The 23,525-nt window shown below is 43.5% G+C and overlaps 1 long non-coding RNA gene across 1 annotated transcript; it reads left to right on the forward strand.

Annotated features, from left to right (window-relative positions):
* The first annotated feature begins 577 nt into the window (after positions 1-577).
* Positions 578-22,823, forward strand: LOC118284922. The gene is made up of 5 exons (XR_007030215.1): positions 578-704; positions 16,485-16,560; positions 18,203-18,292; positions 19,041-19,186; positions 20,409-22,823. It is a non-coding gene; the product is annotated as an uncharacterized LOC118284922 (long non-coding RNA).
* The last annotated feature ends 702 nt before the right edge of the window (positions 22,824-23,525 follow it).

Consider the following 23,525-nt stretch of genomic DNA (forward strand, 5'->3'; position numbering starts at 1 on the left):
GACTGCTGCCGCGACATTAAACTATAAACTTCACAGCAGGAAAAAAAAGGCCTTTTATTTTATTTTTTACATTTTTTTCAGGCATCTGTCAGCCATCTGATGATCTGCCAGTGTGTCTCCCCCTTGCAGACTTGACCACATTATATTACTAATGTACAAAACAGACTGGAGGTTCTATTGAGCACAGCTCTATGGCCAGCCCACATCAGCTGACTGCTCAGGTGACCCGCTCCTACGCGTTCAATTGGCCAAGCTCATTTTGCGCGCTCTTTTAAAAAAAGCCCCAAAAAACAACAACAAAAAAACCATTCACTTCACTTCAGCATCTCGACGTTTGTGTCCGCGTTTACAACTCACCCTGACTTCAGTGTGGATTATGGGCATCGGAGACCCCGAAGCAGAGGAGGAACCGATCCAGGGAAGAGAGACGTTCAATCCGCCGCAGCTCCCGCTCCTTTGCCCAGGAAGCCGCGAAGAGCACCGCAGGTGCGCTACTTCCGGTCCGCTGCTCCACCAGCCAGAACAGCTCCGCGGGTCCGGGTCCGCGTCCGGGGTCCAGCATCCAGCCTCCTTGTTGGAGTCCGCTTTGGCAGCGGCAAAAGTGGCGGCTTCCGCCTCGAACTTCGACGCCCGGCGCCCGCGTTGCCGATCGATGACGTCACCGGAGCAGCTGCGAGGCCGTCACGGTCACGTGGAGAACGCAGGTGAGCGCAATCGCGTCTTTTTTTTTTTTCTTCTTTCTTTCTTTCTTTCTTTCCCTCCAGTGTGTTCGACCTTAAACCCGCCTCTTGAAAAGCCATAAATAGAAGTTTTAACAGGAATCTGTTTTTAAAGTCATAGCAAATAATGCCGAGTGATTTTTAAGTTTAAGGCTTTTATTGTGAAGGGCGGAACGGAAGAAGAGAGCGGATGCGCTGTTGGGAAGAAAAGAAATCTTTAAATTATTTTCATAGCTGATTCAGTACAGGCCCAACAAAGAACACTTGGCTGTCGCACAGTTTCCCCCCCGGAGCTGCTGCATCGCAACCGTGTTGTTATGAATTATTTGACCACGGCACTGGTTCAAAAGTTCACAGCTGGTTTGAAGTGTCATTTCGTCTGCACTTATTTTCAGTCTGCTTTGAAGGAGAACCGAAACAGTTGATGCTTTAACGAAAAATAAAAAATATATATATATATTAAGATATATATTCTCGGATGCTGGGTGTTTTTGAACGGGGTTTGACATTCAGGGGTGGCAGCAATTTTCACGTAAGAAAGCCAAGTTACCCAACGAATGTGTTTATGGTTTCATGACCAATTAGACATATTCAAACTTGCTGATAGATAGAGATGTATCTTTCATATACAGTATCAGCATTTGCGTGATGTTGGACAAAGACCAAATTCCATAACACCAGAAAATAGGCAAATGGAAACAAGGTGAAGGAGAATTTGAGGGTCATGCCACCGCGTCGACCTTGTCTCAACTGCAGTCAGAAACAATCATTCTTCTTTCTTTACCGCTGACACCAAACAAAGTCAGGGAGCTTCCAATTCACCACTTCCGTAAGGAGGAGGGCAGGAGATAAGGTTATCTCGGAGTCTGACCGTGCAGCTGCCGCTCTACCCGAGGTGGCAGCTGCCTTCGTCTCGCTCAGACTCGACCCCCGGGGCCCGGGTCCACAGCTGCCTGTACCTGCCGGTCGCTCGGCGTCTTCACCGAGTGGACAGGACCAACTCGGTGCGGTAGTGAAAGGATTGTGTGAAAGGAGAACTGGGATTGCGGCTATACCTCTTGGAGGGGGGCGAGAAGTCGTCAGGAGCAAACTTGCGACTCGGGGCGTCTCTGACTGATGATTCAAATCTTTAACTTTCAGTGATTGTCTTCTTAGATGACGAGAGTTTAAATATGACAAACAACTGGAGCCTAGAATAATATATTTTCTATTTTAATTTGACTTGACATGCTATTATCTTTGAAAGGTCTCAGTCAATCATAAAAAAGCCCCACAGATATTCCATCTTTTTATTTTCAACAGCTACATTAGACGAAAAGACACACGTTTCCTGAATTGGTTTCCAATAACAGCCAGAACCTTTTTGTTGTTGTTGTTGTTGTTTGTATGTTTACCACCACGCCGCACGACCGGGGTGAACCCGGGGGCTTCCTATTGTGTGATGTACGATTGTGGATTCCGCGGTTGCACACTGTATGAAATCCATCCAGTGATTGATTTCCCCCTTGTGCGAGGGGAATGACAGTCGGAGGATTATCGGTTTGTTTTTCCTCCTCTCCCCTCTCTCTCTCTCTCTCTATCTACACAGGTAATTTTCATGTTGTAAATGGAGGTATCGATCCGGGCTCTGTTCCGTTTGTCCTCCCCCCTCAGTTTATCATCTGAGGGGAAGACGGGAAGTGAAAACTTTCACAAGTTTGACTTTATAGCACGGGAGGGAATGTGACGGATGGCTCCGCCATGACATGCTATACTTTCTGAGCGATGTTAGTCATTTTGAATTTGTTTTGAATTCCACTCGATTCACTCTTTCTTAATATGTCTTTTGTGTCCCCGGCCCCACGCCCCTTGGCTCACGACAAAAAAACCCCAACAAAATATTTTTTCCATCCTGTTATTTCATCCGGAGTGATTGGCGGTTGTGATTATTCTCAATTTTCCGCTCACACACGTGGCAATTAAAGTCCTTGGCTCAGTGAACGTCTGTTACAGACAAACAAACACACACACACACACACACACACACACACACACACACACACACACACACACACACACACACACACACACACAAACAAAACAAAAATGAAAAGTATAGTTTCAGGTGACCCAGACAGGGTGAGGTGGAGGTGGTGGTGGTGACAGGGTGTTGATATTGCCGGTGGGTAATACCCAGTTAAATGCCAGCACTCACTGTAAATGTCCTGTCAACAGGAAGATGAATGCAGCAGCCAAACAACTGATTTTTCAGTCCGCTGAACTTCCAAGTTTACAATGAATTTTATTTAAAAAGAACACGAGCCGCAACGCGTTCACACGGTCGTTCGTCTGCTGCCGTAATCTTATGTGTAATTGCATTTGGTGTGTTTAATGATAATTATAAATGATTAAGCTTTTTATCTCACGAGATAAAATACTAATTATAGCAGCGTTACTCTGAAAAATGAAAGTTATTCCAACTAAAAAAAACTCCAATTGGTAACAATTGAATTAAGTTAGGTACAAGGTAAAACAATTAAAAGCTTTAAGTTTTATTAAACTTAATTCATTTGGGTGTTTCCAATTGAAATTGGTAAACTATTTTCTCTTTTCAGTGTAATAAATCAATGAGGATACAGAATCAACCCCTGTTGACATGTCTTCTTTTATTTGCACAAATCTTCCCAAAGATGCAGATGTAACAGGAACACTGTTCCAACACTGTACAAAAAAACATTAAGCCGTGACTTAAAGTTTCTATGTGCGTGCTGCGTTCATTCACAGCTCATTTCCACCAGCAAAACAGTTTGGAGGCGACAGTGCTTGAATAGATTGCACTTGAGGACTGCATGTCATCCCCCTGCTTTCTGTCCAACTGTCAAATGCTGGCAGCGCCTCCAGCGCATCAAGATCCCTGCATGTCCACTGGTGGTGGTGGTAATAAGTTGATTAACAGGTAAATCCAACTGCGCAAAACATTAATTAAATCTGCAAAAAACTATTATCTGTGTGGTATCGGGTGTTTCTCAGAAAGCATCCAACAGATATCGGATACATATCAACCTGCTATTTAGCAAAGGTATGGTTTCCCATGTGCCCTGGGGCCCTGTATTTTTCAGTCTGTCACTTTGACTGCGGCTGCTGCTCCTCGCTCAGCCCCACGGTGTTCATCCTGCGCGACCTTTGGCCCCCTTCAGTCTTCCCTCATATCCTGCACCGTTTAATCTGTAGCATGTTCCTTTTCCGTCCATGTGCCCCCTCCTGATCTGCAACACAGCCCTGCAGTGCGACGGACACAGGGATGCCAGCTTGGGCTGACACTTGACTTCATGGTCCCGTGCCTCCCATTTTTATTTGCGATGATATATATTTTTTTCTTTGGCTCCAGTTCTTAAGCAGCTGGACCAACTTCAACAAAATGGCTCAGGTATCGCCCGAATGCCACTGAGGTAAATGGATCCCGACCGATCCATCGGTTGGCTGATAATATACCGATATGAAATATTTTATTGTAGAGAATAAACGATGCAGAAAAAAAGTGCATTCATGTTTACATTTTACTTGAAATAATTTATGTTTATTATAAGTTTAAGTTCTATATATTTGGTTGTGTTTGTTTTCTTGTTATTCATGATAAAGTTTATGGTTAAACTAAAATATATAAAAACCTCAATTCCATTTCTTTGTCACAAAGGTTTGATAACAACATCTAAGGAATCTTTGACAAATTCATATATATATATATATATATATATATATATATATCCGATGTATTGGAAATCTTGTAATCCCTAATATTGATATAGGCAGCGGCCCCCAAAAATCCATATCGGTTGGGCTCGATAGTTACTAATTGAAATACTTGACGTCTTTCACTTTGAGAACTACTTCAGGTGCTGCGTGTACTGTACATTTACATGATTGTCAAGTTTCATATTTATCATATATTTATATATTCATGATGTGTTTGTATTCATGTAATTTCTCTCTCTCGAGCTGCGTGTGTCTAAGCATTCACAGCAATTTTTTTTAAACATCATTACATAACAGAAAAGTGAGTGCTTTGGTTTCTTCTGACAACAACCTTCGTGCACTTGAATTGAAAGAGTGAGAAAAAAAAAAAACACGAATCTCCCCAATGCACGCCACTTGCCTACAGTAGCTCAAGACAAAAATGTGTCATGCTTCGCTTAAGCTGCTGTGGTCGGAGCCGTCAGCGGAGGGAAGGATGAGAAAGGCGGCACTGGTGACATCATTTGTTGTATCATTGATGTCTGCGAGATTTTGTGAACCCCCCCCCCCCCCTTTCCCCTGTAAATGTACTGAGGCGTGGCCCCTAAAATGTCCGGGGTGGTTTGGAATTGCATTTTAATCCCAAATTGAATGAAATAATGAACAGATGTTAGTTTCTTAAGTGGGGGGAAAAAAGGAAAAACTATCTGGCGGTACAGATTCAATTACAATATTTGCAGTTGAAATTCGATGAGTGAAAAGAGTGTATCGCGAAAGCCATCTCGTACAGTTGCTGTTGAGAACGTGACGGCTCACAGTTCTGTGAAAGTCGACCTCTTTGACCCTGGTGCGTAAGGTATTTTTTTATTTTTTTGAAATCTCTTTTAAAGTTATCTGGAATGCTCGCTGATCTGGGAGCTCACTTCTGCCCTTTGGATTTACTCGGTTATACCGAGAACCTACGGGAGGCACAGATATACGCAATCCAGCGGCGCACCACTCTTTTCATGAAATGAGATTTGGCTTTCACCTTTTTCTTGGCTTTTCATCGTATATTTCACTAAAGCACAGCAGAGTGTAATAGGCTTTTTTTCTTTTTTTTGTTACCCGGTCCACGGCACAGTCTTTATTACTGCAGCTACAGTATGTGTTGCAGCGTGGAAAATATCTCCTTTCTTAAAGGTGAAATAATTTGTTTCAAACTGCATTTCTAGTTTCAACCATTTCAGATTAGTTTTTTTTGAAAAATCTATTTCTATAAATGAGAGAACAGCAAATGTAGTCCGCATGCCGTTGTGTCCTTGGGCAAAACACTTCCTCCTAAATTGCCTCTGATGGTTCTTCCGACAGTGTTTGAATGGGTGAATGTGTCTTGTTTTGTAAAATGCTTTGAGTGATCAATTAGACCAGAAAAACGCTATATTAATATAGTTCCATTTACCAAATACAGTCCATATTTCACATTTGTTGCAAGGAAATGGCAGTGTTTATGACCATGGTTGTTGTTCTTTGTCATATCAGATCAATATGTTCGCTTTCCTTGACAGGCAACCTGCACTCAGAAGAGACTGATTGTCGCATATGTTTAAAAATTTTGCATATACAGTACCTATATTTAGTTTTTCTCCAGAATACATTTTGACAAGGCTGGTGTAGATGAGATAATGAAGATGCATATTCTAGGATGTTGCGTTGCCACCGGTGGCGTGACACATGGGAAATGATCTCAAAGTGAATGACAGACATCGTAACTGTCGTTACTTCGTTGTAAACGTCGAAATACAGACAATGCACAAGTTAGTCAAGGCATTATGTCTGTCATGCTTATATTCAATGTACACCTATGCAATACTCCCGCTGCCTGTTCGTACCAAAGTTACGTTCAAATTTTGCAGCTGAACTCGAGGTCCATCACAGCTGCATTTAACTGATAAGGCACTTAAAGGAACAAACCTGACGGCAGCGCATGAGACCAAAACGCACAGTAAAATAGATTGACTGTATAAATCCCATGTGGAGCTTTCCATATCTTAATAGACCAGCGAGAGGGCAAAGATTTACAGCACAACAAGCCGCGGTCGTGGATCGGTGCAGTGCGTGTGTGTGCGCGCGCGTGTGTTTGGTCAGTGCATGTTTCTGTGTTTGGCAAACTCAGGGTTTTTCCTGTGTGACACGTCACATTACTTTTCCCTGAGTTAAGAAATACAGCCCCTGCTCGGCACATCTGCTCGGAGCCCGTGAGAAATCCAAATGAGGCTGTCTTGCTCAGCCACCGCTCTCCGCCGACTCGCATATGTCCAACTTTCAGCCGTCCAACAAAGTGACTCTCTGTTTTATTTTTTCACCTTGTAGTCCACACCTGAAACCCGACAGCAGATCCAGATGAAAATGACACCGCAGTTGGCCGGGCCGCCCTGTAGGCTGCGTTTGATCTGCAAAGGCTCTAGATGAAAGAGATGGGTCTTCTACCCATTTCGCCAAACACAGTGTTGGTCAAACATCTCTTATCTTTTATTTTTATTTTAATCTGATGCCATCGTCCTCAAGCGGAGGACCACCCCGAGGGTTTGAAATGTACATCTGTGGGGTCAGTGGACTATTAGCATGATTGAAAAGAAGGACCCAAATTCCATAACACCAAAACATAGACAAATGGAAACGAGGCGAAGGAGAATTTGAGCCACACTAAGAGCCTGTATGTCAGTATAGGTCGGACCACCGCGTGGGCCTCGTCTCAATAACTCTTGGATGGATTGCTCTGAAAACGTGCGCTGACATTTGATTCACTCAGACGATTTCACACGTGGAGATAAACCGTCTCAATATCTACCTGATGGGTCGGCACAACATTTTGCACTGATCCGTTTTTGGTAAGCAGCGGATTAATCTTAATTACTACCTCTGACTTTGCCCTCTAACGCCACCATGAGGTTCACATTTGTTTGTGAAAGGAAATTTTGTGCAGACATTCACACGTTCCTCTTTTAGGATGACTTCCGAGATGAATCCCTCCAAATTGATTGTGACAATCTCAATGTTTGCTTGCTAATATTTGCTGCTTGGCCAAACTTAACTAAGCTATGCTTGTTGAACATGGTGAATATTATACCTTTTGTCATTGCAAGTGTACCATGCTGACACTATGAACCTCCGCAATACCTCTAAAGACACCATGGATGTGTGGGTTTGCTCTCGTGGTAGTTCTACTTTTGTTGGAACTAAGTTACATTGTGTCTTTTACTATAACCAGATCATGATTCGTCCATATAAATTAAAATACCCCCGGCAATGATGAAATACTACAAAAATACCGCGACGAATTTTGCGAGCCTTTCCCAAAGCGAACCTCGCAGGACAGTGAGATATAAACTGAGCTTCTTATCAGCTGATGTTGCCCGAGAGAATCCGTCCTGATTTTTCTGGGACCTTTGATCTGGGATTACACGGGGACTGCTGAGGAGAGAACTGAGCATTGGCCTGGGATCGCGTGTGGTGCAGCCTCAGGTGGTCCGGCCCTCTGAAGTCGACGCCGCCGCTGAAAACGCTGGAAAAAACATTGGATTTTAAGTGCACAAAATATTCTCGAAAATGGCTCCATGCTGCCGTTCTCGTTTGGTCTTAATTATCCAGTCCTGTCTCATAGAAATGATGTCTCTATACAATTAAAGTGCGACTAGGAAGCTGGAAATTGGATTATGTTCATAGGCGACGTATTTTTTGGGAATAAATTAAGTGCAAGCCTACATTTATCAATGTCTGCAAATGTGCCAGGGGGGCGGCCTGGGTGGGTGAGGCAAGACGGGGGGGAACAAAGCGCACAACCATGACACCAGTATTAAAACCAGACCACTGTCTTAACCCAACCTTAAGGAAGTGTTGTAAAAATCTAAATACGACAATGGAAAAAAAAAAAAGTCAAATATTGCCCCAGCAAGATGACAGATTTTTGTGGTAAATGTATCTTTTTTTAAATTTTCTATTCTATTCTCGCGGTGATTTTAGCTCTCAGATCAGGCCTATTCTCACGCAGCCTCGGGCTTGGCGGCTCACCGTACCGTGAGAAGATGTCGCCTCCCCTCAAACCACAGTCTCTATATGAACTCCATATCATCGACTCACATCGGTGCGACTTGCTAACCTGCGAAACCTGAGCCGGATCTTCAGAAGACGGAAACCCTCTCCGATTAAAATCAAAGGACGTGTGTTTTCTATATCTTCCCCATTTCCTTTTTCAATTAGCCCTGGGAATAAACTTACAGTTGAGTCCATTTTACCTAAATGTTTTTTTTTGTTGTTTTTCCCCCTCTTCCCTTTCCTTTCTTTCCCCCATCAAAAAGCTTTGAATCAATTTCATGCCCTACAAATGATGTTTACCCTCTCGGGTGTGAAACATCTGCTTCTAGCTCCCACTGGCTTCCTTGAGCAGTCCCCCCTCTCTCTCTCTCTCTCTCTCTCTCTCTCCCTCTCTCTCTTTTTTATTTTTTTATATCAATTGCTTTATGAAGAAGCTTGTCGCAGTTCAGGCCCAGTGTGGAAGCGGTCGATTGGACATAATGTGCATTAAGAATGAGTGGGCTCGGTTTATACGTCCCCCCGTATTCATCATTGAGGGACACAGTCAGCTGCTAGGTCGCCCCTTAGTACAGTATATCATGCGCTGCAATCTGTTCTCTGCATTCAGTGTGTCCTCAGTGCACCTATTATCTTAGAGATGCTGAAAAACCTATCTATGAGGTTCACATAACCTTTAGGCTGAACGAAAAATAAAACAAAAATCCCGCCATCTGGAAAAGTCTAGCTGCTGCTTAAACGTCTAGAGTAGGTGGGTTCAGTGTCCAGTATATCCGTACTGACCAAGTGGCAACCCCACCGCGACGTCACCCATTGGCTTTTGCGAACTGCCTTTTTTTGGAAGCCTCGAGTTCTGACTGAGAGCTCGTCGGCTGAGCGCCCCAGCCTGCACCTGCAGCCATGTCAATCACAATGTTTCCACGCTCCAATGCATGTCGTCTATTTAACTCTAAATGAGAACACACTTTACAAAATGAACATCATGCTGTATTGGCGGGAAATTTGAAACTAGCGATTGGGACCGTGAACTCCTCAGGAAAATGTTTACTGACGTTATGAATCAAGGGAGAAGTAGAGTCATCTTTTTGCAACCAGTGGAGTCGCCCCCTGCTGGTGATTCAAGAGAACACAGACTTCAGCATTGGCTTCATTTTCTGGACCCGGTGACCATGTCCATCTTTATACACATAAAGGGAAGACGTGTGGTATTTGTGTCAAAGCTCAAGGATTTGTTGGCACATGTAATGTAACAGACATTGGGAAAATGCATATCACTCCACAATGTTTTCACTCTGAAACCAATATATATTTTCAGAGACAGTGTTACATCCCTATAGATGTTATAACTAAATATGATTGTATTGGCTTTGTTATCGAGTACGTTGTGGCATTCCTCTGTCTTTCTGCAAAAGGTGGCCGTTGCCTTTTTGTGAAATCACAAGAGCGTCTGTGGAGTGATCTTTTATCACTCAATTTACATCTGGCAGTGAACATCCACATAACAGACACGGACACATCTGTATCTCCCAGGTGTTGACGCATGAGCACGTTCATCAGGCACGAGGATCTGACCACATTTGGAGGAGGTGTGAATGCAATCAGCGAGACCATATGCTATAAATATTCATATATGCTACGTTTTTAAAAAAAAGATCCATTCATAATATAGTGTATGTCACAATCAAAATGACAAGAATGCATTAAACAGACGGATGTCATCATCCAAATAACTATTTCAGACACAGATCCCGTTAATACGAGTTATATGTGGGGCCTGTGGCCGTTTCCAGTGACTTAGTTCAAGGAAAACTCTCGAGAAGTTGAAAGGTGCAACTTTTCAATTAACTTTTTGGGGTGTTTTTTTCCGAGACGGCGACTAGGAAATGCCACTCTCTCTTTTTTTTTTTTTTCTCACCGGGACCTGACCTTTTCCGCTCCCAGCCAGTCTCTCCGCTGAGTTGTTCTATCACCCTGGAGATTACCAAGGTTTCAAAACCTCAAGACAAATATGTCGACGGTGTAGCACAGCCACTATACTTACAGCAGAGGAAGCAACTGGGCTCTTATAACAAAGTCTTGTTTCCAAAAGTTCTTTTAAAGTTGCCCCGGATGTTTAACTTAATTTAAAGTGCGATGCTCATCTTCCATCTGCGCAATCTCAACGTCTCATGCGCAATCTGGTTACAGTTTCTATTCGTATACATCGGTTTTACATCGTATATGTTTTTTTTCTATTTTTCATATTTCCTTGTGTTTTATATTACATGTAAACTTATTTACTCCTCCCTTCAGTGGGACTGTCCTATTTTAGAGGATTATCAGAGCAGAGCAGTTCTGGTCCATGCATAGTCCGCTCCCAGTCCACAAAGGTGTTATCAGACAAGAACGGACGTACTGCCTCTACTACCCGCTGTCCCCCCACCACCACCAACCTTTTTTGAACAGACAAGAAAAACAATTCTGCTGTATTATAGTAAAAAAACAACAACAACTGAAATATAAGTCTTTGTAATGTTTTGTAAAATGCATCAAAAGCCTCAATCTCTCCATTTCCTCCCGATGCCTATAGTTCGCACACTGTTTAAGCTGGAAACTCTCATTGGTTATGAGAGTATCCAGTATTTCCAGAGGATTCCGCCAACTTGACGATAGGATGCTGATAAAAGAAGACACCGTCACTGCCGCCAGAGCATCACTGAACACGCGGGTTTAATCTTAAAAGATGTATTCGATAAAGAAAATAAAAAAAATGCTCACATAATTCTCACTGTAATCCCAGTGATTACAGCTGCAGTGTGACACACAGGGCGATAATGCTCTTATCCAGCTAGATTAGGGTCAAACTATAGGCGTTAACATGCGCCGACGTGCTAAAGTGGGCATTTCCAAAACGTGACACTTTTTTTTCTTCGAATGCAAACAATGTTACTAGAAAATCGTAAACCGATAAGTGGGACTTACGTCTGTGATCCTGTCATTTGTTTGATAAGGGAAATTCTTTCCGTACGTCGAGGGACCAAACAGAAATACGAGCTTAATCCTTTCTCCCTTTTGTAACCCTTATCAGAGGAGTATTTTACCAGTTTGGTGTTACAGATACACACAGAAAAAAAACGCAACCAAGGTTCATAGCAGAATGCTTACACCGAAGGTGGGCTGTTTCTGTTAACCCTTACCTGTGCCATAAGCGGGTCACCACTCTGGGGAGGTGATTATTCTCTAGCCTGGTTAATGGTCCTTACTGACGGCACTTAATGAAAATTAATGACCAGCTTTAGGACAGTGTGCACACAAATAGGGCAGCAACTGTATCCCCCGCCCTCTTCTCCATGCCCAGGAACGCAACCACGGCGTGAATTCAGACGGATACGGGCGTTATGAGTCGGGGGTGCGCAAGGAGGTAACAAAATCCCATCGGGGTTTGCGGCCCCGTGCCAACGAGTCCCTATGCAGGATAAACATTCAAAGATAAATCAAGCTGCCCTGCGGTAAAGCTCCAAATTCACTTGATAAAATGAACTCCTGGATGTATTCCTGTCTAATAATAACAAATTTCAAATCCTGGCAAAGCCTCTGATGCACTACCTTGGCAGTATTCTTGCTTCATCATCCACTCATTGGTCGGCCCAGATGGCTGCGGAGAGGAAAAAAAGGAAAGAGAGAGAGAGAGAGAAGCATAAACCCACTAGAAGAGATCAGCCTCAACCTTAAGCCTGCGAGTATCCCATTAATGAGTATTAACGGATGTCTTAGAATGCCGAGATCCCCGCAAAACGGATGGGGATCTGCAGCCTCTTAACCCCGTCCCAGTCTCAAAGATTAGCACTTACTGGATTTTGGAGGTAGATACATTTTGCACGCGGCCTACACTTTGCTTTATTGGCTTTACTGCACGCAGATATCACGCACACAGCTGATAGCAAGCTGGACAGAGTCGGTTACTGACTACTGCCCACAGAGAACCACTCCCACACTGCTCTTGCTCCCGTTTGATTCTGATCCAAGTCCCTAATATTGACTTTATTCTAATCAGGCTTGATTTTGATGATTAGAATCTCGCCGTGTTAGCCAAAGAAAAACGGAAGGGGAAGAGAAATTAAACATTGCACAACATGCAGGTTTCACCTTGCCCTCAGAAAAGAGTCTCTGCAGAGTCTGTGTTCTATTTCAAGATAAAGAATATGTTCATATATATATATATATATATATATCTATATATATATCTATATCTATATATATAGATATATATATATCACATAGATCATCTCATCACTGATTTGTCCCAATTTCACTCCCGGATCAGCTGTTGATGACTTGAGTGGGATGAAGGGATGGATTGTCTCAGTATGTCCCAAAGGGATAATCTTTACTCCAGAACCCTTTACTTGAAGGTCCAGACATACAGTACAGATTGGCTCAGGGGGGCAAACACCATGTTTATCGTAACTCAGTTCCATTTTTGAATATATTCCCCACAGCACATGATCTCCAGTCCACCATTGCGCTCAAGCACTTCTACTTAAAGGGGCAGTAAGTGATTTTGGAGAAAGCTTGTGAGTCGTAGGGGCTGTCGCTATGGCACTTCTCTTAAGAACCGACAGCTAGTGGGCCGCGAGGAAATATTGGCTGAATAAAAAAAAAAAGTGTGTCGGCTATCGTGTTGAACTTTAAATTAAGATTGATTTCTGTGTTCCGCATTTAAAAACAGCGCATAAGTGGTTTAACAAATCCGGCGAATGTGCATGCCATTAAGCGTTCGGCCCAAAGTTTTTTTTCTCCTGCCCTGCCGCGTCAAGGGAGAGCCTGAATGTGCAGAATCGGTGAATATTCAGTAAAAGTACAAGCAAAACCAACGCGTCACGTTCAGCAAGACAAAGACTTTTAATACATGCGCGGCAGGTGCCAGCATGAAGGTGTACGGGTGCACATACATTATGTGCCTGAACACACTCTGCGTATGTTTTCGTGCATGTAAGACGTGAAAAGTCGAGCATGCACGTTTGCATTATAATGTGACGTATGTATATCGATGTTTGGCCTCGTTCACACGTGTGTTTGCCCGTGGTGTTACAGCGTCGTCCCGAGATAACACACACACGCACACATTTCCGCGTCTGGTTTTTGCCCCCCCGTGCATTTTTCCAGCCCACGATATTAACAGTCAATACTTGTGCAAGGCATCTGAAACCATTGCAATTTACAGGCCTTGTTTCTGCTGATACAGCCTGGCTGTCAAAAAAATCATCAGCGCCTCGTGCACACAAACACTGCCGTCCTATAGGGAGGCAGGGAAACGCATACAGAGCAGACGCACCACACACCCCGAGAATGAGAGGAGGGAAGAATCCTCTCTCTCTCTCTCTCTCTCTCTCTCTGCCTTGCTTTCTCTCCTTTTTTCTCTCTAGTTGTTTATTTTTCTCCGTGCCATTCACAGATTATCTTGTTGTCCTCTTATTCCTGGGCTGCAAACCCCACCAAACTGGGATTTGTGTGGAAATGCTGTCATTCAAAACCCCTGAGCTGTGGTTTTTTTTTCTTCTCAACATATAATCTATAGCATTATAGGAGGAAAAAAAAAAAAAAGCTTATTGTGCGCATGCATGCTGCTTGGCATTAGTGAAACATGCTATGAAATTTTTTTTTTGCCATTTGTTGCCATTGTTTGTCACCAAAAATAGATTTTGGTGACAAACAATGGCGGCGTGTGAGGCCCTTCATCCAGATCTGTACGTTTCATGCATTGATGGAAACACATGTTTGTACATGTTTGTTCTTTTTACCTGCTCTTTCACATTTTGTGCTTATATCACCAGCACTTCTTCTTTTCTTTTTTTTGCCACTATTCTTTAATCATCTTACCCCGTCCCTGTGGATTAGTGTTCAAATTGAATCTGCTCACCACATTTATAAATCATATGTATCACTCGGCCCAGTGGATATGACAAAGCCCCGTGGAGGCGGATGAAGAGGGGTAGTGCGATTTTTAAAGCTATCAAGGACTGATAAGTCAAACTGATAAACCCTCACCGTGCCTCCTCCAGTGGCCCGATCCAACATACCTGTTTGGATCAGGCTGCTCTTGTCAATAGCGCGCAGCGATTTGATCTCTGCCTCCGGGTCCTGTGATAATTACACCGCTGGAGCATCAATGAGGATTTATTGGTCTTCGCTCCGCAGTGTATAAAAGAGCCTTGCCTTTAATCTTTTGTGGGGTGAGAGCCTCTTTCGACTTGTTAGCAATGTGTTGGGAAGCGCCAATCGCTTTCTTTATCCTTGACTAATCATTAGTGTAAATTAACGGGGGCGAGCGGCGAGGACTTGCGAAAAAGGGACGAGTGCTTACGGAGCGTGTGGCCATGGCGACCACGAGAGGCCAAGGACGAGGCAGCCCATTGAGTACGAAGGGAAACATTTCACTAACACCGAATGGGCGAACTCATCAGCCGCTGCTTGTCAGTATAATTCTCATTAGGGTGTGTTTACTGTCGTGTGCATCTTTCGGTCACCGCCGCCTGCGCTCGTATTTCTGTCCGTGGCCGCTTTTGGTTTTGACCTGAAACGGCTCTTCTCACCGTCTACACGCGTTTCGAAAAGCTAAGTGCATTTTCTTTTTCGCCTCACAACACTCCCAGCAAAACAAACCTGAAGCATCTTGTAAGGCTTCAACTCCGTTGTATCTTTTTTGTTGTTGTTCTTCTTCTTCTTCTGACTTACACGGTGTAATGGTCTGTGGACACAAAAAGCCATCAAGAGCAGCCCGATCTCTTCGAAATTATGTTTCTGTACAAACAAACTGCAACAGCAAAAATCAGTGCCTGGATTATGTTCAGAGCAACTGTATTTTTTTTTCCCCAATGAATGAATGAATGAAGCAGTATGGGCCGGGTTTTGGTAGATGGTGGGTGCACGAAGCAAAACAACTGCCACTCCGATACAAACCCTGATCTCTGGTTTGTCTTTTGTGGTTTGGTTGAGGCAACAACAACCCCAACAAGGTTAGGAAGTGACAGGACGGAACTGCAGTCTTTATATTTATATAATATTGCTTAAACATAAGCATAAAACCATGTGATAATGATAGGTGGATATTGTCGTGCAAGATCAGATATTTTGGTGGTAAAGAAAACCAAACGACACAATGTCTGACATTACATATCCTTGTTACGTTATTAGTAATCGAATTCGGCCGTAATAACATTTCCTGTTGTAGTTAAGTTCTATAGAGGTACAATTTCTAGGAGACTACATTGGTATTAAGAGTTGCCCACGAGATATTTTTGCCACAACAGTTTTATTCTATTTCATCTTTATTATGTATTATTTCTGGGCTCAAAAGAATGCCGTTGACTATTTTTTCTACCAGACCAAATTTGATCACACTGTGAAAAGAGAATCTGTTTTCAGGCGTCAATTTACTGAACTATCTGACATACTGGAACATGGAAACTAGTTTATTGATGAAATTTCAACCGAAATTATACTAACTGTAGCAACGAAAACAAGATAGAGACCTGGAGCTGACGGCTTATGAATTATACTTTTCATTTGTCCGTTTGATTACAAATGCACATGCTTGCTTTAAAGCATTGAAACCAAGAGATGGATCACAGCAGTTTAGGAGATGGATATTTTTCTCAGGAGTGGGTGGAGACTATGAGTGCTTCACTTATATTCATCAGGTAGCCAGCATCACAAATAAAAATGAATGCTAATATTCCGACTGAGCGAGTATATATGCAAATTAATTCCAATAAGTTCTACACATCAGATCACATCAGTTTAAAAGGCAATTATTCAGTATGTGGGTGTTGTTTTCACGGCTTGTTTGAAAGAGGTTGCAAGGTTTTAGGTACAGGTCATGTTTACGTATGGGTAAAGGTTAAAATAGCCTCAAGTAGGAAATTCACAGATTTGTCTTGTAAAATATGCTCAATGGTGTGTTTGTTCTGTGTCCGTGTCTCCGTATTCCCCACACCAATCTAGGTCACCGAAAAAGCAGAATGCTGTGCCCTTGGCCCGAGCCTGTGAACTCCGAGGTCTGAGGAAGGTGACTCCCACGGTGTGTAATTAAACAGCAAACTGCCTCACGATAAACATGGATGCCGCCCCGCTGAGCGCCTCCTCGCTCTGGCATCTGTGCCCCGACACCAGACCGGCCTCCTCCGCCCATTTTTCATGGCGCTCCTCCTCGCACCGTCAAAGAAGTCAACGGGCAAACAGTGGAGCCGTGTCCCGGCGCCGGCGTGACACACTAGGAGTCAGAAACCCCGAATAAGACAAAGAGAAGTTGGTTCTACCCGAAGCAACACGTCTCAAACTTGCCTCATTATACCGTAGCTCCCGGAACGCGGTGGTGCCAGATATTATATGGCGGCAAAGACTGTATTTTATGGGGGGAAAAAAATAATAATGCCATGAAATGTCAAAGACAACATCGCTGAAAGAGGAGGTGGTATTCCCCCGGTTGCCCTAGCTCCTTTAGCTCATAGTATCTGAGCTAATAAATGCCGACAAAACTTTTAATATCTACAAGTCTGGAAGTAAAACACATGATTGCACCTGGCTATTTCGTTTTCCCAATCTCAGCGGTCCCACAGAGTATTGGCTGTATTTTACCTGCTGGAGCTGACTTCATTATTATCATCTTGGATGGATGGGAAGAAGGATTGAGAGATATTCTGCATTAATTGAGGGTTTTAATTAACATCTACAGGAATTTGTCTTTCGAAGCTGAGCCGCAAATCGGCGGTTGCGTCGCACACTGCAAGCGCACGATTCACATTTGAACGCAACGAAAAGGGGCCATATCGCAAAAACGTCCAAAAATCAAATAGTCCCTCACCCGGCTTCAAGTAATGAAACCTTTATATTTGTGTGGGTTCGAAAATGATTCTGTGCACTGGTGTTTAACCACGGTCGCCCGCATGAAATAGCCTGAGACCATCTTGCGATTTATGATTCGCTCCCAGCCCCTGGAAAAAGCTAGGCTGAATAATTTACATTGTGCTGAGGCCTACGTGCCCAGAATTTCTGATGCCAAAAATAGAGGAACGAGGGGAGCGAGCGGGATGGGGGGGGGGGGGGGGGGGGGGGGGACCGGGTGTGATGAGCCACCGCCACTGTAGCAATGTGGCACAAAGTGGGTGTGTCGAGGGGGAGGGGGGCGGGGCCGCATGCTGAGTAATTGGCCGAACACGCTGAGTCACACGGAAGCGCTGTTTTCGGAGCTCTTTCTAATCTGTGCGCCTCCAGTGTGTTACCATGGCACTGCGTTTACAGTGCCATGGTAGCGCGCAATCTGTGTCCCCCCCCCCCCCCCCCCCCCCCCCTACTCTACCTCTTCCTCCTCAGCACTAGAAGGAGATGCTCGCGCCCGAATGTGGTGCGATCCACAAGTCAAGTGGAAAAAGGATGAAAAGCCTTATTTCTCTTCGGCTGTCAAAGGCGATTTCATTCATCTGGGATGACAGTCACAAATGGGAGACATCAAACAAACAAATGAATCGGGTACATGAGGCTCGGAATAACAAATGTAGTTGAAAGGGAGGTGTGAAACAAATGTGCTCAGGACGTTTTTCAGGAAATATGTAGAGGTTTGTATTTGGGTTTTTTTTTGTGTCAGCTTGCAAAAAAAAAAAGAGTCAGTTTTCCCCCCCGATGCCTCCTGGCTATAACCTTGGATGACTCTGACTCTCTCACAGGTGAATGCTCTTTAACAAAGGTGCAGCTCGCAGCCCTCCCAGAGGCCCCCTGAAAACTGCAAGGTGGGGAGAAACCCGAAAAACGTAACGGTAATTTTTAAAAAACTTTTGGGGATGTATTCATTTAGCGAAGGTCACAAATAAAAAGACTCTTTCAAATTGCTCAAATTATGAGAACTAATGAGACACTATGATAATGGCCCAATGGGTGGGGCACAGAATACGATTTGTCACTGACTACTGCATGAACCAACGTCCTTGAGGATGCGTTTTCTTGTGTCTTTGAACACAAAAGTAAGCAGGCGAAACAGCGATCGCGTCCTGCGATAATCTCCCCGTGCCAATCACCCGGCCCCTAATCACATTGGGGATTTAATGAAAGTGGAGGGACCACAGGCGGCACAAAGTTAAACTGAGGCAGATAAGAAACTCCAGTGGCCTGTAATTGGACCTCATTGATCTGCCGGGTTTATAGATCCTTATCATCTGGCATTATGCAAATTCCCCCGTCTCCCGAGAGCATTATAGCAGACATCCCTTGTGACTTTACTTTTTGACCCGTACGGTTGTAAAAGGATGCCCGTGTGAAAGACGCGGTGGCAATCGAATGCATAATGCAGGACTGTATTTATCCATTGTGTTGCCGACGTGGGATCACGTCACGGCTATGTGGAAGTTTGTCCTTTATATTTCTCTGCGGAGAAAAAACCCCAAAAACCTTGTCTTGTCCCCTTTTCTTACATTTTCTTTTAACTCGTGAAAAGGATTTGTGTCGAATAACCCCAGTGAAAACTCGCCGCCTTCCCCATGTTCCACCCATGTGAGCTTATGTCCACAGAGACCCCATGGGCGGTTGACAGATGGCGAGGCACTACCATACACAGATGCCCACCTCTTATCTCTCGCATCTTTGCCAAGACAAAACACACTGAAGCAGGCATGGGATCAAGCAGTCGGGAAAACAAGGGAGGGAGAAACACGGAGGTAGGGAAGAAAGGCACACTCTTATACCCCAAAGAAAAAGTGTTGAATCTGCAAAATTTAGCATTTTCATGTCTGGCACAGACACAGTTATTATTGTGTCCTTATTAAGGTCTGAGTAAATCAAATAAAGAGTCTAAAGAAGAAAATCAGGGATAGGAAAAGCAACAGCAGAAAGGAAAGGCCTGCGCAAATCTCAATATATAGTCCCAGTGTTCAATTATTGTCTCTATCTTCCCTCTTGTTACATAAAAAATGAAATATAAATCTCAACAGATACCCACATGTGGAGTAGCACAAGCTGGCAAGAGATAAATTATCACAAACCTGCAGGTGGATTATTAGCGATATCACAAGCTTTTACAGACACTGGAGGGACACATAACTGGCTCCAATATTATCAGGATTATCTGAGGATACGAGATGATTTCAGACAGATGAGATTATGAGAAAACATTGTATTCTCTCAAAAACCTTGACTGACGCCAAAGGTGATCTTTGTCCTTAACTGTGGATCCAATTTGCAATTCACCGGATAAACTTGAGAACAAATCCTAAGACTGAATATATGAAGTCGAACCAAATTCATAACAACACCTGACTCCAAGAAGATTTTTTTCCTTCACATTAACCGATGACGACCTGATGTTTTTCAAAAGTTCTGTTCTGTAGCACTTCAAGTTGATTTTAGGCAAAGACATGAACATCCGACATCACGCAAGGAATATTTGAACATCTAACTGACACTTTAAAACTTCCTGATTGATTGTAGCTGCTATTCGGAGCCAAACTGGAGACGACTGTCGCGCATTGACACAAATCAATAACGCCGAAATAACTGATCAGAGAAGGCACTGGGACGTAAAAACAAAAGAATGCTACCGGAAGCCTTGAGGACTTAACAAACCTCCACCTGAAATTGTTCATGCAGTGTTGTGCGAAGTGTTTGTTGCTTTTTTAAATCTCACCGGCTTTGTAGGCCTGTGACGTCATCCGCCTTAGTGACGCAACTGGGCTACTCGCTGGCACAAAAAAACATGTCTGCTAATAGATGCTTCTTTTGAACAGAACGCGACTCTTAACAATTCATGGTTTACAAAATCGTGTCACAGATACTTTGAAGACCTATGAAACAACAATGTGGTATTGTAAGTGTGCGTGTGCATGTGTGTGTGTGTGTGTGAGAGATCGGTACAAACACGTTTGCTTGTTTAACACGATGCAGGCACTGTACATGCGTCTGGTATGATGTACTCCCAAACACCTCAGCCACCAACCCTGCGCTGCAGTGAGTGTGCAACACTGCCATCCAGATTGAAACCCAGCTTGGGGTAAAGGTTAATGGAAGTGACCTGCGAAACGGAGCGTGCAACAACCACCACATCTGCTGTGGCAACCTTGGAATCGTAACATTATTTGTGCCAAAAACATAACACACAAACTAAAAAAAACAATAAAATAAAAAAGAAGTTGAAAAAATTAAGTTTTATTTTTCGCACGACTCTGTATTTTCCGCATGCGCCGTCCCTGGATGTTTGCTCCATGATCCTCATTCACAGGTGAACTCGAGAAACCAGAAACTCAAATTGCCTTGGGGGGGAGTTAAGATTATTCTGCCAGGCTTAAGATCGGAGGAAATGGGAAAAGAAGAAAAAAAAGTATGGTAGAAGGAACAAGTCCAAGTCTAATGTGAACATGGGAAGGACGGAGCGGAGCCGTCTCTCACCCCGCGGACAGCCTGAAAATACCTTCAGCATAGTCACCGAGGAGAACCGCTCAGTGAGCAATTCATAGATTCATCATCCATCTTTTTATGTATTTGGAATCCATATGTATTTTTTTTATACACTATTTCAATTATTCTGTAAAAAACTATTTTTTTTAAATTTGTTTATCAAAATGATGCTTTGTCAGTGATGGTTAGTGGGACCGATGTTCCTGTACAGCTGTTTGGTTCAAAGCAGCCTTACTTAAAGCAGAAGTAGGCAACTTTCGGGGCTTGAATTTGTCATTATGATGTTACAACTGATTACACAATGTTATGGCGATAGATAAATGACACTACCCACGTTTATATCAGACCCCTGTAAATCTTTCTTTCACCATATTATTCTCTTGGCCACCGGGACGCATTTTTTCGTGTAAAAAAAAAAAAGAAAGACAACTTGATTTCAGGCACAAAGGAACCGCGTCGCCCATTGGGTACCAAAGCAAGGAAGAGAGTATAAGCGACCTCCCGGTATCTGGAAAGGGCAGCAGACGGTGGAGCAACAGGCGAATTGACAGAAAAAACTTGAGCAACAAAAGAAGTCGGAGAAGGTGACTGATAGAATAAGATATATGTATGTATATACACACATAATATACAACGACGATACCACTTGTAACCACTAGGGGCATGAATGTTGCCCGTTGCCTCTACGCTTGTGAACTACTTTCAGCTACATTATCAGTCGCTGAGTCATGCGTTCAGATGTTCATTAGCTTCGCCATGCAAGCTATTCCTTATGTTAATTCTCCTAAGAATATATATATACATTACAGTAAACACGTTACTATGTAGGTCAATGCCAATGTCATTGCCATTTCAGAATTGTTTTTATTTCATTTTCCATTTGGACATTCTGTGTGGAGACTTTAATGTTTACGAAGCCTGTCTTAAAAATTGAAAATTAAAAAAATACTACAATAAGCATCAGAAGGATGTTTGTGCAATTTGATATGAATAGAACTCAGAAAGCAGCACTACTGAAATGACTCAAGGCCTTAACATTTGTGACCTGTTTCAGCGTGTGGATATTGCCAGGCAACACAGTTGCAGCCAGGGAAAAGTTTTTTCTTCCTCTTTTTTTTTGTAAACTCCATTGAAACTAAAGCACTCTGTTGATGACCCTTTTTTTTTTTTTACATGTCGCAAGAGATGAATACCGCTGCCTGACCACACGCAGATGTCATTCATTTGGTTGTGGAAACAGGTGCGAGTGTAACGGCTTCAGTTCACGAGAATCCAAATCTGCAGCCGTAAAACCTGCGGGCCGACTGCGTCTCCGTAACTTCACGGTGTATTAATTGTTTTCGGCGCTGTCAGCAAGAATGGCCTCCGCTTGTTGAATGGCATCCAGAAGAAAAAGGGAAAAAAAAAGTCATCAGCCAAATTGCATGGACGCAAGATCCTGAGGCAGCGGCGGCGGTGCAAGATGGTATATACGTCTGAAGGTGGGGCTGGAGAACGTCTGGCTCCATTTAAAAAAGAAAAAGAAAAGGTTTCTCTGGAAACGCAGGTCACCAACACTGGGGCAGATAGATGGAGGGGTGGAACACTAAATGAATACACATGACAAAACAGCCAATTCATCAGGACAGGATTACTGTGAAGAAGAAGACACGTCATAGGCGCAGACGTTACTGGCATTTTATGTGACAGGCACAGGCTTATCAAAGCTGACCTGCTATACCGGGTTATGAATATCATATAAGATGAGGTGAGTCGGGGGGGGGGATTTGGTGGCAGTGATTAGTTAAGTGTTGAGAGGTGCTGCGGGGAATAAGCCCCTGTGCTAGAGGACATGAATTTTCTTTTCAGGTGTCCTACTTTTCACGTATAAAGAAGCTAAAGTAGTGCAGATTTGTGGAATTCAAATGTAATTGCTCCAGCTGGTGCTAAGTTTGACCATTGTTCATTGTATGGGGGGGGGGCGTTAAGACGATTGTGGCGCTTTACCTTTAATGAGCGCATACACGTTTGTGAATGTGAAACTATAGTTGGCAGATATAGTTGTGATTATAAATACAATATTTCACTGTTGAGTACCTCTGCTAATACAGGAGGGAGGGGGGGTGGTTTAATAAACGATTATGCTTCATAAATAGTTAAACGTGTTGTAGCAGTTGAACCTCCCCGTGCTTTTCAAAAGCAAACTCATTGAGAATGTACTGTATATTTCAGTGCGAGTTACATTAAAGGTTGAAAGGGAAGACGGGGGGGGGGGGGGGGGGACATAGATTAGCGAAGCAGAGCAGATGCGGTGCACATTAAAAATTCAGCTGCCCATTTTCTTCCTTAAATACAGGCAGCCGGGGTGACGCAGGGGGGCTCTCTATTAGGCACCACTGCATTCCCAATACGGGGTTGGTGAGGGAAGTATTAAGCAGAATTCTTTCCTAACTCGTGTGTGTGTGTGTGTGTGTGTGTGTGTGTGTGTGTGTGTGTGTGTGTGTGTGTGTGTGTGTGTGTGTGTGTGTGTGTGTGTGTGTGTGTGTGTGTGTGTGTGTGTGTGTGTGTGTGTGTGTGTGTGTGTGTGTGGAATCAGTCCCTGGCTGCATTCCGCTCGTACCATTTCAG

Source organism: Scophthalmus maximus, chromosome 20, assembly GCF_022379125.1.
Source record: "Scophthalmus maximus strain ysfricsl-2021 chromosome 20, ASM2237912v1, whole genome shotgun sequence".
NCBI classification, from domain to species: Eukaryota; Metazoa; Chordata; class Actinopteri; order Pleuronectiformes; family Scophthalmidae; genus Scophthalmus; species Scophthalmus maximus.